The following is a 16,637-nucleotide window of genomic DNA, read 5'->3' as shown; positions in this document are numbered from 1 at the left end:
TTCTTCTTTAAATACAGCTTTTTTTTTTTTTTTTTTTAACTTGATTCTAAGATTAGCAATTAGGAACCATGAGGTTGCGGGTTCGGTCCCTGCCCTTGCTCAGTGGGTTAACGATCCGTCGTTGCCGTGAACTGTGGTGTAGGTCGCAGACGCGGCTCGGATCCCGTGTTGCCGTGGCTCTGGTGTAGGCCAGTGGCTACAGCTCTGATTCGACCCCTAGCCTGGGAACCTCCATATGCCGCGGGAGCAGCCCAAGAAATAGCAAAAAGACAAAAAAAAAAAAGCAAGTAGAGGCTTGTCTTTTGTTTTCCAGTAGATGGCACTATAGCACAGGCTTTCGAGTTCTCTTACCTGCGCTACTTCTGGTTATACATATTTAAGAGTGGGGACTTGACACCCTCCGCTGCCTAAGTCAGAGGTGTCCCTCCCTGCCCTCATTGTCGCTGCGTGCGCTCTTGGTGCCTTGCTGCTGCCAGTGTTGCTGGCATCGCCACCTGGAGCACTGGGAAGGTGCGCGCCTCCACCACGTCGGGGCTCTCCTGTGTGCAGGCTCTGCTGCAGGGTGTAGGTGGAGCCTGCCTGGTGGGTGTCTCTGTCATCACCGCTGCTGTGAAGTTGGTGGGCACTGCTGCTGCAGGCAGGGTGGGGCTGAAGTTGTGGGTGCCTCTGTAGCTGGATGGACAGGGTCACAGGCTCTGCTGCTGCTGCTGCAGAGTTCCCTGTGGCCACAAGCAATGCTGCATCTGGGAGGCTGGTGTCTCCTGCAGTTTTTCCTCTGATGCTACTGCTTTCTCTGGGGCTCTAGGATCAGCCACCATGGCCAGGTGGGTCATGAACCACCGCTGCTGTTCCTCCTGTTCTGCCTCCTCTGTGTGTTCTGATCCACCCGCCTTTAGGTATGCAGATGTGAGAAATTCTCTAGCACCCTCATGTGCTGGGAAGACACACATTCATCGAGTTATGAATGTTTTAGTGGTTGTAGATTGAAGGGGAGAGACAAAGAGAAGGTCTTACACTGCCTTCATGCTGAAGTCACTCCTAAAGTCAGAAAGCATATAGGTTTTTTTAAAGTTTTTTAATTTTTATTTTTTTGTCTTTTTGCCATTTCTTGGGCCGCTCCCGTGGCATATGGAGGTTCCCAGGCTAGGGGTCTAATCAGAGCTGTAGCCGCCAGCCTACACCACAGCCACAGCAACATGGGATCTGAGCCACGTCTGCGACCTACACCACACTGTACAGCAACGCCGGATCATTAACCCACTGAGTAAGGCCAGGGATCGAACCCGCAACCTCATGGTTCCTAGTCGGATTCATTAACCACTGCGCCACCATGGGAACTCCAGAAAGCATATAGTTTTTAACCTAATCTGACAGTCTCTACCTTTTAATTGGTATGCTTAGATCATTTATGCATAGTATAATTATTGATAAATTGGATTTAGGTCTACCATTTTATTATTTGTTTTCTGTTTGTTCCCACTGTGTTTTAGTCTTTTTTTTCCATCCTGTGTTTTCTAAAAGAGTTTGTATGAAATTTCTTCTTTACATATTTGGTATAATTTCATAACCGACACTATGTGGCCCTAGAGTTTTCTTTGTCGAGAGTTTTTTAAATACGTTTATTGAGGTATAATTTATATATCATAAAATTTACCCACTTGAGTGTCCAATTAAGTGATTTTTGATAAGTTCTCGGGGTTGTAGAACCATCACCTCAGTCCAACTTTAGAACATTTCCATCCCCCAGAAGGGCTCCTAGTGCCCATTCATAGACAGTCCAGGTTTTCTTTTTTTGTTGTTGTTTTTCTTTTTTTTCTTTTTAGGGCCGCAACCGCGGCATATGGAGGTTCCCAGGCTAGGGGTCGAATCGGAGCTGTAGCTGCCGGCCTACGCCAGAGCCACAGCAACGCGGGATCCGAGCCGTGTCTGCGACCTACACCACTGCTCACAGCAACGCCAGATCCTTAACCCACTGAGCAAGGCCAGGGATCGAACCTGCCACCTCATGGTTCCCAGTTGGATTCGTTAACTACTGCGCCACAACGGGAACTCCCAATCTAGGTTTTCACTTCTGGCCCCAAGCAACCACTATGTAGGGATAGATAGATCCAATTTCTCTGATACATGTGTCTGCATAGTTTCTATTTGATCTTTGTTTTAGTCTTATCTGTCTTCATTTCTGTCTTCTTTTGAGTTTAATTTTTTTTTCACTTAATTTCTCTATTGGCTTTCCCAACACACACACACACACACACACTTTCTGCTTATTAGTGATCCTTTCCTGTCCTCTGACTGGAAAGAGAGTTTCTCAGAATTTTTCTGTCTTCATGTGTTGCCCAGGTCTGGGATTTGGATCCCTGACTGGTTAAAGCTGGGAGATAGAGAAGGGGGTGGGGGAACCACAGAAACTTCACCCCCATATCAGTAATTTTTTGATTGTGACTTCCCTCCCCAATCTGCCTGCCTTCAGTTACTTTTCCGTGTCCTCAGGAAATCAGTGAACTCTGTGTATTCTGACCAGCGCTTGTAGTTGTAACCAGTGAGCGATTACATATAGGAGGCTTAATCACGGTGAAAACCGTAAGCAAACACACCAAAAATCTGTCAAGAAGAGTGACATTGTTTGGGGGTTTTCAATGATCTTTTTTTTTTTTTTTTTTTTGCTTTTTGCTATTTCTTTGGGCCGCTCCCGCGGCATATGGAGATTCCCAGGCTAGGGATCGAATCGGAGCTGTAGCCACCGGCCTACACCAGAGCCACAGCAATGCGGGATCCGAGCCGCGTCTGCGACCTACACCACAGCTCACGGCAACGCCGGATCGTTAACCCACTGAGCAAGGGCAGGGACCGAACCTGCAACCTCATGGTTCCTAGTCGGATTCGTTAACCACTGCGCCACGACGGGAACTCCTCAATGATCTTTTTATTTTTATTTTTTGCTCTTTAGGGCCAAACCTGCAGCCTATGGAAGTTCCCAGGCTAGGGGTCAAATTGGAGCTACAGTTGCTGGCCGATGCCACAGCCAGAGCAACTTGAGATCCAAGCCGCATCTGCAACCTACACCACAGCTCACAGCAATGCTGCTGGGTCCTTAACCTACTGAGCAAGGCCAGGGATCGGACCTGCATCCTCATGGATCCTAGTCGGGTTCCTAACCCACTAAACCACAACAGAAACACCTCAGATATCTTTAATGTCTCATTTAACAGCAAACAATTGGATTCTGATATCTGCTTCTACATTCAGTGTATTGTGAAATGTAGTTTTGGTTGAAGTTTGTGAAGAAAATCTGGCCTTGACGAGGCCTGCTCGTCCACTCAGGTCCCAAAGTCAGAGGTGCCACAGAAATAAGAAGAAAGAGACACAGAAATAGAGTGAGGATCAGGGGCTACCGCCTCCAGGAGGCAATAGCCACCCTCTCAGCCAAGTCATGGTTTTTATTTACTATTTTCTACGTCCTTGTACGTGCAGGGGATGCATCGGTATTTTACTGCAAACAGATTGGAAGCAAGATATGCTAGGACAGGCATTCCTAAGCACAGAAAGTAGTCACAAATGTTTTAGCTGTCCCAGGCCGTAATTTGTTGTTTGCTTCAAGCCATCTATGGCCTCGCCCATAAACCGCCCAAGGCTCCAGTCCTGAGACTGTCAGAGCTGATGGTTTTCCATCAGCAACAGCAGGGCTTCAGCAATCTTGTTTTCCAGATGCCATTCTTTGAAGTTGTTCTCATTCGTTTTGTCTCAAGGGTCATGAGAGAGTCCCGAGACTTTGTCAAGTATACACTGACCTTCTGCAACCACTTTATGGCACCAGTCTTTTCTTTCCGTTCTTTGTCCCGTTGCATATTCATGCCTCCAACCTGGCCTCACTCACATAAGCAGTTATAATGTAGGGGTGTCTGAAACAAGTCTTTTTAGATAAATGTGGATCTTTATTTTTATTTTTTGGGCTTTTTTTTTTTGGCTTTTCAGGGCTGCACCTGCAGCATATGGAAGTTCCCAGGCCAGGGGTCCAATTGGAGCTGTAGCTGCTAGCCCGCGCCACAGCCACAGCAACAGGGGATCCGAGCCACGTCTGCAGCCTACGCCACAGCTTGCGGCAATGCCAGATCCTTAACCCACTGAGCGAGGCCAGGGATCAAACCCACCACCTCATGGTTCCTAGTCGGATTCCTTTCTGCTGCACCATGGAGCTCCTGTGGATCTTTATTTTCAATACCACAACAAAACTCTACAAATGGGAGTTTTTTTAAAGATTAGTTGCAATGTGGAATCTGAAATCATGTCAACCAACTTTTAAAAATCAATTGGTCTGGAGTTCCCGTCATGGTGCAGTGGTTAGCGAATCCCACTAAGAACCATGAGGTTGCGGGTTCGATCCCTGGCCTTGCTCAGTGGGTTAAGGATCCAGCGTTGCTGTGAGCTGTGGTGTAGGTTGCAGACGAGGCTCGGATCCCAGGTTGCTGTGGCTCTGGCACAGGCCCGTGGCTGCAGCTCCGATTTGACCCCTAGCCTGGGAACTCCATATGCCGTGGGAACAGCCCAAGAAATGGCAAAAAGACCAAAAAAAAAAAAGAAAAGAAAAGAAAAAAAATCAATTGGTCTGTCTGTCTTGCATTTTGAATAGATCTTTAACCTATTCATTGTTTTATAACATCATACTTCGTATCTGAAAAATATGGATTCACTAAATTATTCAGCTTTCCAAAAATGTTGAAACAGTTTATTACACAACATTGAAAAAAACCATAGTTGTTAGTATCCACATTGATCTCGTCAGAAAATCTATAAATATTTAGAAACTTGTTAAGCATGTGGTGACAGATTTTTTTTTTCCTTGAAGGCTTACATTTTATCATTTGTCACAAATTCTGTCAGTTAGTTTCCTTACAGAAAAGGCTCGCTTTTTTCTTTTTGAGAAAATAGCTGCCAGATATTCAACTGTATGGTTTTTAAATTTCAATGTAAAAAAAAGGCTATGATAAAAGCTTCTCGTATAGTTCATAATCAAATAATCCGTTGCTTGCAGCAGTCATCATACGTCAACATGCAATTTTTTACAGACCTTACATTTTGTCACAGAGCGTCTTAAAATGGCATGTACTCAAGGGTAGGGGTTTAATGGCATTAATAATTTCTACTGCTTCATGAAGGATGTTCTTAACTGAAACTAGGTTTTTCCTGTTCGGTTTTGTGCTGTGAGTGGTGGTGAAGAATACGACAACTTCGAGGATGTTTGATGCCACTGCCTTTATTTGGGACAAGGACCAGGAGTTTTACCCACCATCGTTCTTGTACCATCCATGCAAAGTTCAACATAATGAAAAATCTGAATAACATTTTAGTTTTATTATGAAAATAATTTCGACCTCAGGGACCTTCTGGAAGGGTCGGGGAGATGCAGGGGTCTGCAGATCCGCTTTCAAAACCGCTCTACTAACAGTAAACATAAGGGAAGCATTCAGGGTGCTGCTGCAGGAATAAAAACAGGTGAGCCTTAACCCAGCCGGGTTAGCGCCAAACAGACCTGAAGAACAAATAGAGAGTCGTCAAATCAGTGAGGCAGGAGGGCATTCCAGACTTAAAGAAGCAGGGGAAATGAGAGGGGGTGGGGGAGACCTAAGGGAGACCAGGAGTTGAGATAGGAAAGGCGAGCTGGAGGAAATAATTTGCAGTCTTGAATGTCATCTAAGGCGTTTAAAATCTAAGCTTAAAGGAACAACCCCTGAAGTTGTTTTTTATTGTATCTTATTTTTTTATTTTTTGTCTTTTTAGGGCCACACCCACGGCATATGGAGGTTCCCAGGCTAGGGGTCGAATGGGAGCTGTAGCCGCTGCCCTACACCACAGTCACAGCAACACCAGATCCGAGCCAAGTCTGTGACCTACACCACAGCTCACGGCAACACCAGCTCCTTACTCCACTGCGTGGGGCCAGGGATTGAACCTGTGTCGTCATGGATGCTAGTCAGATTCATTTCTGCTGAGCCACAGTGGAAACTCCTGAATTTTTAAATATTTATTTTATTAAAGTATAGTTGATTTACAGTGTTGTGTCCATTTCTGCTGTACTGAAGGGTTTTAAGCTGGTGGATGACTTGACAAGATTTTGTTGTTAAGTGTTAGGATGATCACGTTTATGCAGTGTAGATAGAGATGCGAAGGGAATAAGAACTTTGAGCCAAAAACCCACAGAAAGCTAGTGCAGTAATCTGGGTGAGCAGTGACTACCTGAATCCAATGGTAAAATGATGGGGAGGAAAGGAAGAGAGAAGGGCTAAGCTTGGGCTGCTGGATGACGGTATATTTTCACTGAGAAGACAGAGGGAGAGAAGCATTTTTTTTTTAAATTAAAGGATAGTTGATTTATTTTATTTATATTTATATTTATTATTTTATTTTATTTGTCTTTTGCGGGCCATACCCATGGCATATGGAGGTTCCCAGGCTAGGGGTCGAATGGGAGCTGCTGCTGCCAGCCACAGCAACGCCAGATCCGAGCCACGTCTGCGACCTACACCATAGCTCACGGCAACGCCGGATCCTTAACCCACTGAGTGAGGCCAGGCATCGAACCCACAACCTCGTGGTTCCTAGTCAGATTCATTCCTGCTGCGCCATGACGGGAACTCTAAGGATAGTTGATTTATAATGTGCTAATTTCTACTGTACAGCAAATTGAGGTGGTTATACACATATATACATTCTTTTTAAAAAATGTTTCCTTTCCATTATGGTTTCTCTCAGGAAACTGGATATAGTTCCCTGTGCTGTACAGTAGGACCCTGCTATCTATCTATTCTCAGTGTAATGGTTTACAAGTACTACCTCCAAACTTTAGCCCATCCCTCCCCCTCCCCCCTTCTCCTTGCAACTTGGCAACCGCAAGTCTGTACTCTATGTGTGAGTCTGTTTCTGTTTCATGGATAAGTTCATTTGCGCCGTATTTTAGATTCCACATATAAATGATATCCTATGGTATTTGTCTTTTTCTCAATTCACTTAGTATGAGAATCTCTGGTTGCATCCACGTTGCTGGCAAATGGCATTATTTCATTATTTTTTGTGGCTGAGTAGTATTCCGCTGTATATTTGTACCACATCTTCTTAATCCCACTCATCTGTCGATGGACATTTAGGTTGTTTCCAAGTCTTGGCTGCTGTGAGTTGTGTTGCAGTGAACAATGAGGTGCATGTATCCCTTTGAATCACTGTTTTGTCCAAGTAGGTGCCTAGTAGAGGGATTGCTGGATCATCTGATAATTCAATTTTTAGTTTTCTGCGGAACCTCCTTACTGGTTTCCACAGTGGTTGTACCAATTTACCTCCCACCAACAGTGTAGGAGGCTCCCCTTTTTTCCACATCCTCTCTAGCATTTGCTGTTTGTAAACTTTTTAATGATGGCCAATCTGCCTGGCGTGAGGTGGTACTTTATAGTAGTTTTGATTTGCATTTCTCTAATAGTGTCGAGCAAGGGAGATGCATATTTGGAAGGAGGGCTATGATTGGGTTAAGGCACCCATGAAACATTCAGGTAGAAATGTTCCATAGTCAAATGGATACATGGGAGTGGAAGGTACTGTCTGATTCCATTTATAAGACATTCTTGAAAAAGAACTACAGGAACAGAGAATAGACCAGTGGTTGCCAGGGGTTAGGGGGAGAGGGAGGCTGTGACGACAAAAGTAGAGCAGGAGGGGATTTGGGGGGAGGGTGGAGTTGCTCTATATCCTCATTGTAATCGTGGTAGCATACATCCATATATGTCAATCCTACGGTATATTAATTAAAAAATAAAACAGGCAAATTACTCTTGCATTTATGGCTTGGAGAACTGGTGCCAATGCTGGCCTCATTCCCTGAGATTCAGCATAAGAAAAGGACCTGGGTAGGTTTGGGATATACCAAGTTTGAGGTGCCTTGAAGACATTCAAAAGGTATCAAGTAAACAGACGCACCGTCCGGAACTCAAAGGAGAGCTGTTCTTAAAATTTTCAAAATCCTCACTTGGTGTAGAATCATGGGTTTTTTTCTCCTGAACGCGTACCTTTGTTATCAGGAATTACTGTGTCATGTTCCTTATCAGTGTAATATTGGCCCAGCACCCGTGACTTCGTTTTTTTCATCTCAGCCATTATGTGGTAGTAAATAATAAATATTGATAACTTCTGTGTGGAATCTTATTTACGGTAGAAATGTAACAAAAAGCAGAAGGTCGTTCAGAACCAATATAGAGTATGAGTCACTCTATGGTGGTGTCTGAAGCCAGGAGAGGGTTTGGGAAGGCTTAGGAAGAGTGTGGAATGTGAGAAGAGGCAGCAGCGACAGAGGCACGAAGATGAGAAGTGACAGAGGATGAGGAGCTTGAAAGTCGCAGCCTCAGGGTGTGTGTGTGTGTGTGTGAGTGTGTTTGTGTGTTTGTGTGTGTGTGTGTGTGTGCGCGCGCGCATCTAAGTATGTGTTGTCAGAGACGCCAACAGAAGGAGAAAATTCAAAAAAGTGGTGCTTGTGAGAGGTCATCCCACTGGATTTAATTACAGGGATTCTTGGCAACCTTGGCTGACATAGCGCAGTGGTTGAGTGGAAACTAGACTGTAGGGGCTAAAGAATGTAGGAGGAGTGACGGGGGAATATGGACAGTTGAGTCCGTGAGTGTACATAGCTCTTTCGAGAAACTTAACTCTGATGGAAAGGGGAGCAAAGGGGCTGCAGTTAGGGCAGAATGGGTTGTTAGGGTGTGTGTGTGAGTGTTAAAGAGACTCGATCATGATTATACGATGATGTGCAGGAAAAGAGATTGAGAGGATGCAGTTCATGGGTGCAACCAGTCTCCTGACACCAAGGGAGGGGCTGCTTTTCTGGTTAGATGCCCTCTCTCTCCAGGCCCTTTCGCTTTATGTTGGAGCTATTAACCAACACTAATTAGAGGCAGAAAAACTGGAAGCTATCTCTATTTGATGATAATGCGGTTATAAATGAATCAATGAAAAGCAACTACAAATAGGAGAATGTAGTTAAGTAGCATGGCAGACAGTTAATACACAGAAATCAATAGTCTTCAGCAGTATCGCGTTAGAAGAGGCAATAGAAGAGCACACCCTGTGCACAAGAGCAAATAGTAACGACAGTAAAATGCCTAGGCAGCACCTTAACAAGGAATATATAAAACCTATCTAAGGAAACCTGTAAATGCCCGTGGAGGACACGAAAGTAAACATGAGCAAGCGGAAGGGCGATGTGTTTTGGGTAGAGGTTCACATGACAAAGACAGTTATTCTTTCAAAGTCAACTTATAAATGTAATGCAACTCCCCCCAAATACCATCCAATTTTTATCTAGAATTATAAAGTTGATTACAAAACTTACTTGAAAGAGTAAACCAGAACAGCTGGAAAAAAAAAAAAAAAACCTCTGAGAAAGAGGGCCATGGTAGGGAGGTACTACCAGAGAGGAACACATACCCTAAAATTTTAAGTACAACAATGAAATCTTAGCACATGGATGGATAGACCAAAAGAACAGTGGTAGAAAAATTTCCAATTATGTGGCTATTAAACAACTCACTTCTAAATAGTCCATAGGTCAAAGAAGCCTCAAGAAAATCTTAAAAATATGTAGACTTAGGAGTTCCCTGGTGGCCCAGTGGGTTAAGTATCTGGCATTATCACCGTGGCTTGGGTTACTGCTGTGGCGTGGATTTTATCTCTGGCTGGGAACTTCTGCATGCCATGATCATGGCCAAATACACACACACACACACACACACACACACACACACACACACACAGATACATATACATGCTTAAGTCTGTTATATATAGGCCTGAGTAAAAATGAACATACAACATATCAAAATATACGCATACAGACTGAAAGGAGAACGGTTTTGTCCCCGCCATGGCTGAGCTGACCCAGAAGAAGCTACAGGGAGAAGTGGAGAAATATCAACAGCTACAGAAGGACTTGAGTAAGTCCATGTCAGGGAGGCAGAAACTAGAAGCACAACTAACAGAAAATAATATCGTGAAGGAGGAACTGGCCTTTCTGGATGGGTCCAATGTGGTCATTAAACTTCTGGGTCCAGGGAGTTCCTATTGTGGCTCAGTGGTTAACGAATCCGACTAGGAACCGTGAGGTTGCGGGTTCGATTCCTGGCCTTGCTCAGTGGGTTGAGGATCCGGCATTGCCGTGAGCTGTGGTGTAGGTCACAGACACGGCTTGGATCCCACGTTGCTGTGGCTCTGGGGTAGGCTGGTGGCCACAGCTCTGATTAGACCCCTAACCTGGGAACCTCCATATGCTGCGGGAGCAGCCCTAGAAAAGGCAAAAAGACAAAAATAAATAAATAAACTAACTTCTGGGTCCCATGCTGGTCAAACAGGAGCTGGGAGTGGCTCCAGCCACAGTGGGGAAAAGGCTGGACTACATCACTGCTGAAATTAAATGATAGGAATCCCAGCTCCAGAAGCTGGAGCGCCAGTCAGAGCAACAGAGGGAGACCCTGGCTCAGCTGCAGCAGGAGTTCCAGCAGGCCCAGGCGGCCAAGGCAGGGGCTCCCAGGGAAGCCTGACCCTGTGGATGTGGGAATGAGGCAGCTCAGGGGTCTCTACTGTAGTGAATAAAATGTGAGAACACCTGGAAAAAAAAAAAGATACAGCTACAGCATTGCCGGAAGGGAAATTTATAGCACTGCATGCTTGTATTAGGAAAAAGGAGAAGTGTCAAACTGGTAACCTAACCTCCTACCCAAGAACCTAGTGAAAGAAAAGTAAACACGAAGCAATCAGAAGGAAGACAAAATTAAACAGCAAAAATTAATAAAATTGAAAAAGCAGCATAATAGAGAAAAATCAATGAAACAAAAAGCTGGGTCTTTGAAAAGATCATAAGATTGATTAACACAAAACAGGACTGACAAAGATAGGAGAGAAAACCCAAATTACCAGTATCAAGAATGAAAGATAGAAAAAAAGAAAGAAAAACCAACAAACAAAAAGAATGAAAGATGAGGACTTCCCTGGTGGCACAGAGGATTAAGGATCTGGTATTGCCACTGCTGTAGCTCAGGTCGCAGCATGGCCAAAAAAAAAGAAAAAAGAAAGAATGAAAGATAATGGTACATTTACCAGATCCTGCAGCCATTGCTATGGTAATAAGGGGATACGATGAACTCTACACTCACAAAAAACCATAAGCTATAAGAACTCAACCAACATAAAACAGACAACCTGCAAAGTCATGAAAGAAATTGAACTTATAATTAAAAAGCCCTAAAGAAAGACTATCCAGGCCCAGATAGTTCCACCAGAAAATTCTACCAAACACTTGAAGAAGTGGCATCACTATTATGCATTCTATTCCAGAAAACAGAAGAGGGAACACTCTCCAACTCATTCAATGAGGCTAGTATATTACCTTGACAGCAAAACCAGACAAAGACATTATATCAAGAAAGAAGAGGAGGAACAGCAGGACAAGCAGAAGGAGGAAGAGAGAAAGAAAATTAAATAGTATCTCTCATGAACTTAGATTTTGAAATTCCTTAAAATATTAGCAAATTAGGAGTCCCCATTGTGGCTCAGCAGCTAATGAATCTGACTAGTATCCATGAGGATGTGGGTTCGATTCCTGGCCTTGCTCAGTGGGTTAAGGATCCGGCGTTGCTGTAAGCTGTGGTGTAGGTTGCAGACGCAGCTCGGATCCCACGTTGCTGTGGCTGTGGTGTAGGCTGGTAGCTACAGCTTTGATTCAGTCCCTGGCTTGGGAACCCTCATATGCCATGGGTGCAGCCCTGAAACAAACAAACAAAAAAGACATAAAATATTAGCAAATTATAGCCGACAAAGTATAAAAAATTTCTATACCATAAACAAGTGGGATGTATTCCAGATATGCAAGGCTGGTTCAATATTAAAAACTACATTAATATAATCCACCATGTCAACAAGGTAAAGAAGAAAAATTATATGATCATATAAATTGACATGGGAAAATAATTTGACAATAACCAACACCTATTTATGATTTTAAAAAAATCTCTCGGAATTCCCATCATGGCTCAGTGGTTAACAAACCTGACTAGAATCCGTGAGGATGCAGGTTCAATCCCTGGGCTCCCTCAGTGTGTTAAGGATCCAGTGCTACCATGAGCTGTGGTGCAGGTTGCAGACACAGCTTGGATCCCATGTTGCTGTGGCTGTGGTGTAGGCTGATGGTTACAGCTCTGATTCAGCCCCTGGCCTGGGAACCTCCATATGCTGAAAGTGCGGCCCTAAAAAGCAAAAAAAAAAAAAAAAAACAAAAAACAAAAAAAACTGAGCAAATTAGGAGTAAAAGGGAACTGCTTCAATTTGATAAAATAGCATCTACCAAAAAACTAGAGCTAACTTAATGCTGAAAGCCTGAACCTTTTCCTCCTTATGAGGAACAAGGTAAGAATGTGCACCTATCATTCACCATAGCGCTAGAAGTTCCAGCTAGCTGACTAAGGCAAAACAAAGATTAAAAATGTTGGTTGACAGCAGCGGCTTGGGTCACAGCTGTGACTTGGATACACTCTCTGGCCCAGGAACTTCCATATGCCACAGGTGCGGCCATAAAAAAAAAAAAAAAAAAAAAAAGATGGGAAAGGAATAAAATTGTCCCTATTTTCAGATGACATGATTGGCTGCATAGAATGTCCCAAGGAATCTACAAAAAAAAAAAAAAAAAAACCCTCCTAAAAGTAAACACACAAAAATCCAATGCATTTCTATATGCTAACAATGAAAATGTGGACTCCAAAATTTAAAACACAATGCTGTTTACAATAGCTCCAAAGAAAAATAAAACATGTTCAGGCTCTCTTTCTTGAAAAACACACTTTTTTTTTTTTAACTTAGAGTAGGAATTTATTATCTCACCGTTCTAGAGGCCAGAAAGTCAAGACCACGATGTCAGAAGGGGTAGTTCTGTTGAAGAAGGGTTCGCTTCTCTATGAGGAAGAATCCGTTCCATGCCTCTACCCGCTTCTGGTGGTTTACTGACGATTTTTAGCATCTCTTGGCCTGTGGAGGATACGTCTACAATCTCTTCCCTCATCTTTATGTGATGTTCTCCCTGTGTGCGTGTTTGTCTGTGTGTCCAAATTGCCCCTTTTTATCAGGACCCCTGGTCGTGGTGGGTTAGGAGCCCACCCGGCTCCAGTATGGCGTGTGGCCCTCATCTTAACTTACATCTGCAGGGCCCTCATTTCCAAGTAAGATCACGTTCTAAGGTTCTAGGGGTTAGGAGCTTAACATATGAATTTTAAAGGGATGCAATGGAACCTGTAACAAGGATCTCATTTTTTTCTTATTAGAAAAGCTATATATGTGACATATGCATATGTGTATATATGTGAGCTGGTAAGCACTGAATGGTACCCATCAAACTGCCAGCAGGGGTTATGCTCTGGGAAATGGTGGGGAATGAGGCGGGAGGGGTGGGCACTGCTTTTTATCTCTACACGTGGAAGTGACTGAAAAAATTTCACCAAATATGTATAACTACTGCAAATTTAAGCAAGCAACTAAAAAGCCTTTAAGGCACCTTATAGGTGTCCTTTAAGGTAGCTATGAGGCTGCCCTGGAGAGATGTGGGAACTCCAACAATTAAGTGATCCAAAATGGTTGGAATACTTTTTTTTGTGCGTGTGTCTTTTTTTGTCATTTCTTGGGCTGCTCCCGCAGCATATGGAGGTTCCCAGACTAGGGGTCTAATTGAAGCTGTAGCCACCCGCCTACGCCAGAGCCACAGGAACTCGGGATCGGAGCCGCGTCTGCAACCTACACCACAGCTAATGGCAACACTGGGTCCTTAACCCACTGAGCAAGGCCAGAGATCGAACCCGCAACCTCATGGTTCCTAGTCAGATTCGTTAACCACTGCGCCACCACGGGAACTCCTGGAATACTTTTTGATGTGCAAAACAGTAATATGTTCTATGTTCCCCCCCAAAAGGACTCGTGAGTCAGTGGCACAGTGGAAATAGCACTGCACTTAGAGTCCAGAGAGTCAGGTAGAGTCCCGTTTCTGGCACTAGCTGGCCAAGTGATGGTAGGCTCTTACTCACCATGGTATTTGCATTTTTATCTTTAAATATTTCTGTGAATTTCAGATATGTGGTCCCATGGTCAGATCCGGCTCATACATGGATGTTTTGAGTCACAACACAATTTGAGCCTAAAAAGAGCCCACTGTCTCTTCTCCTAGAAAAAGATCTGAACACAGAGACCATTGCCCTGAGTTGTGTAGGTGGAGTACAGCCTATTCTTGTTATATGACCAGTCTTATCCCAGTCTGCCTCTGCAAAGTGTCTGTTTCATTCTTCATCATCATTATGGAAGGACAGCTTCCACTGCAGGCCCAGACAGACAGCACTGAACCCCCCAACCCTGTGTCAGTCCTCCAGAGCTTCTCTTGATTTCTCCATTCGATCAGGAAGTAATTACTAACTATGAGCCAGAACTATACCAGGCCCTGGGTCACTGATCAGCAAAATAAACATGTCCCTATTCAGATCAAGGGGGTCAGGAAAACACAAGACAATATGAAATGTGTTTTGGCAAAGGAATTACAGTCTTCAATGTCTTTCAAATGCTTCTCTTCATGGAACTGCATCAACTCAGCTTTGAAATCATGCGTTAGATAATTTTGCCCGCTACTTGTTGGCTTTCCAAGAATTCTGTCTTTCAATTCCACCTATGGTTACTGGAGAAGGGCATGGCTTGGGCAGAAAGTAGCCATGCACCTGCAGTTTAGCTACTCAAAGTGAAAAAGAAAAAAAGTGGCATCTCTGACTGGGAGGCATTCTTTCAACTACCTGGATGGTGTCACGTTTTAACCCTAGGTGGGAGAATCCACCCTGCAGAGTCCAGGTGTGAAAAGGTTGCCATAGTTGATCACAAGTCCTGAAAATAATGAGGACCACTTATTCTTTCCTTGTCAGGGTCAACATCTGCCAGAGCCCACTCCTCATTCTCACTAATCATTACATAAAACACAGATGTGCTCCCTTGAAAGTCTTTGAAGTGCATGTTTATTAGTTTCTTCAGACACAGCACATGCCAAGATGACAGGGCTCATCTCCCTTTTCTTTCTTCTATAAGTTCCCTCAGAATTCTTATTTCCTGTCTCCATAATATTTCTGCAAAAATAAATTAAGTACTAGAGAAATAAATCCAAGAAGATCTACAAAAGTGGGAAAAATACAATGTTTATGGATCAGAAGAATTCAACCAGAAAAGGAAGCCAGCCACAAAAACAATACAGATTGATAAAATGAACTACATTAAAGTTAGGAATTTTTTCATCACTTAGAAAGTGAAAAGGTAAGTCACAGAGTGGGAGAAAAAATTACAAAACATCTAACCCAAGATGATTTGTATCCAGAATATGCGAAGAATTCATATAGATCAATAAGAAAAAAAAACCAGACAACCCAATAAAAAAATGGGCAAGAGACTTGAACGAGGGCATTCCTAAAATCGCAAATCACAAGAAAGAATCAGGAGTTCCCGTTGTGGCGCAGTGGTTAATGAATCCGACTAGAAACCATGAGGTTGCGGGTTCGGTCCCTGCCCTTGCTCAGTGGGTTAATGATCCGGCGTTGCCGTGAGCTGTGGTATAGGTTGCAGACGCAGCTCGGATCCCGCGTTGCTGTGGCTCTGGTGTAGGCCGGTGGCTACAGCTCCAATTCAACCCCTAGCCTGGGAACCTCCATATGCGGGTGCGGCCCAAGAAATAGCAACAACAACAACAACAACAACAAAAGACAAAAAAAAATTATAAAAAAGAATCAAATAGCCAATAACTGTGTGAAAAGTTCTCAAACTTACTGAAAATAAAGGACATTAAAAATCACAACCGAGGAGTTCCTGTTGTAGTGCAGCAGAAACGAACCTAACTAGTATCCATGAGGACACGGGTTTGATTCCTGGCCTCGCTCAGTGGGTTAAGGATCCAGTGTTTCTGTGAACTGCAGTGTGGGTCGCAGACACAGCTCGGATCTGACATTGCTGTGGCTGTGGTGCAGGCCAGTAGCTACAGCTCCGATTCAACCCCTAGCCTGGGAACTTCCATGTGCCTCGGGTGCGGCCTGAAAAAGCAAAAAACAAACAAAAACCCCACAGCCCAATACCACTACACCTCTAGAATGGCTAAAGCTACAAAGTTTAGCAAGGTCAAGTTTGGATGAAGTTGTGGACTCGTGCACTGATTGGTCATACACTGATCACAGGTTTTCAAATTGAAACACGTTTGGTAGCACCTACTAAAGCCGAGCCCAACAACCCAGCAATGACCATTAGGAGCTCCACAGCACACCCCAACAAAAACTGGGCACATGTATGTGCATCCGAAGATGATCTGCATTGGCCTGAACTGGAATCCGTAGGATGGGTAAATACGTAGTGATTTTTAAACAAGTGAGTTTGGCAAAATGAACTATAGTTATGTGTGCCGAGTGAAAGAAAATCACAGAACAGTACAGACGTTGCTTTCATTTGCGAAAATTCAAGAACAGGCTAAATAATCCATAGTGTTAGAAGCCAAAATAGGGAGTTCCCTTGGCTCAGCAGATTAAGGATCCAGCATTGTCACTGCTGTGGTGTGGGTT

Source organism: Phacochoerus africanus, chromosome 8, assembly GCF_016906955.1.
Source record: "Phacochoerus africanus isolate WHEZ1 chromosome 8, ROS_Pafr_v1, whole genome shotgun sequence".
In the NCBI taxonomy this organism is placed as follows: domain Eukaryota; kingdom Metazoa; phylum Chordata; class Mammalia; order Artiodactyla; family Suidae; genus Phacochoerus; species Phacochoerus africanus.
The sequence above is the reverse complement of the archived record's forward strand: the minus strand, read 5'-3'. Positions refer to the sequence as shown.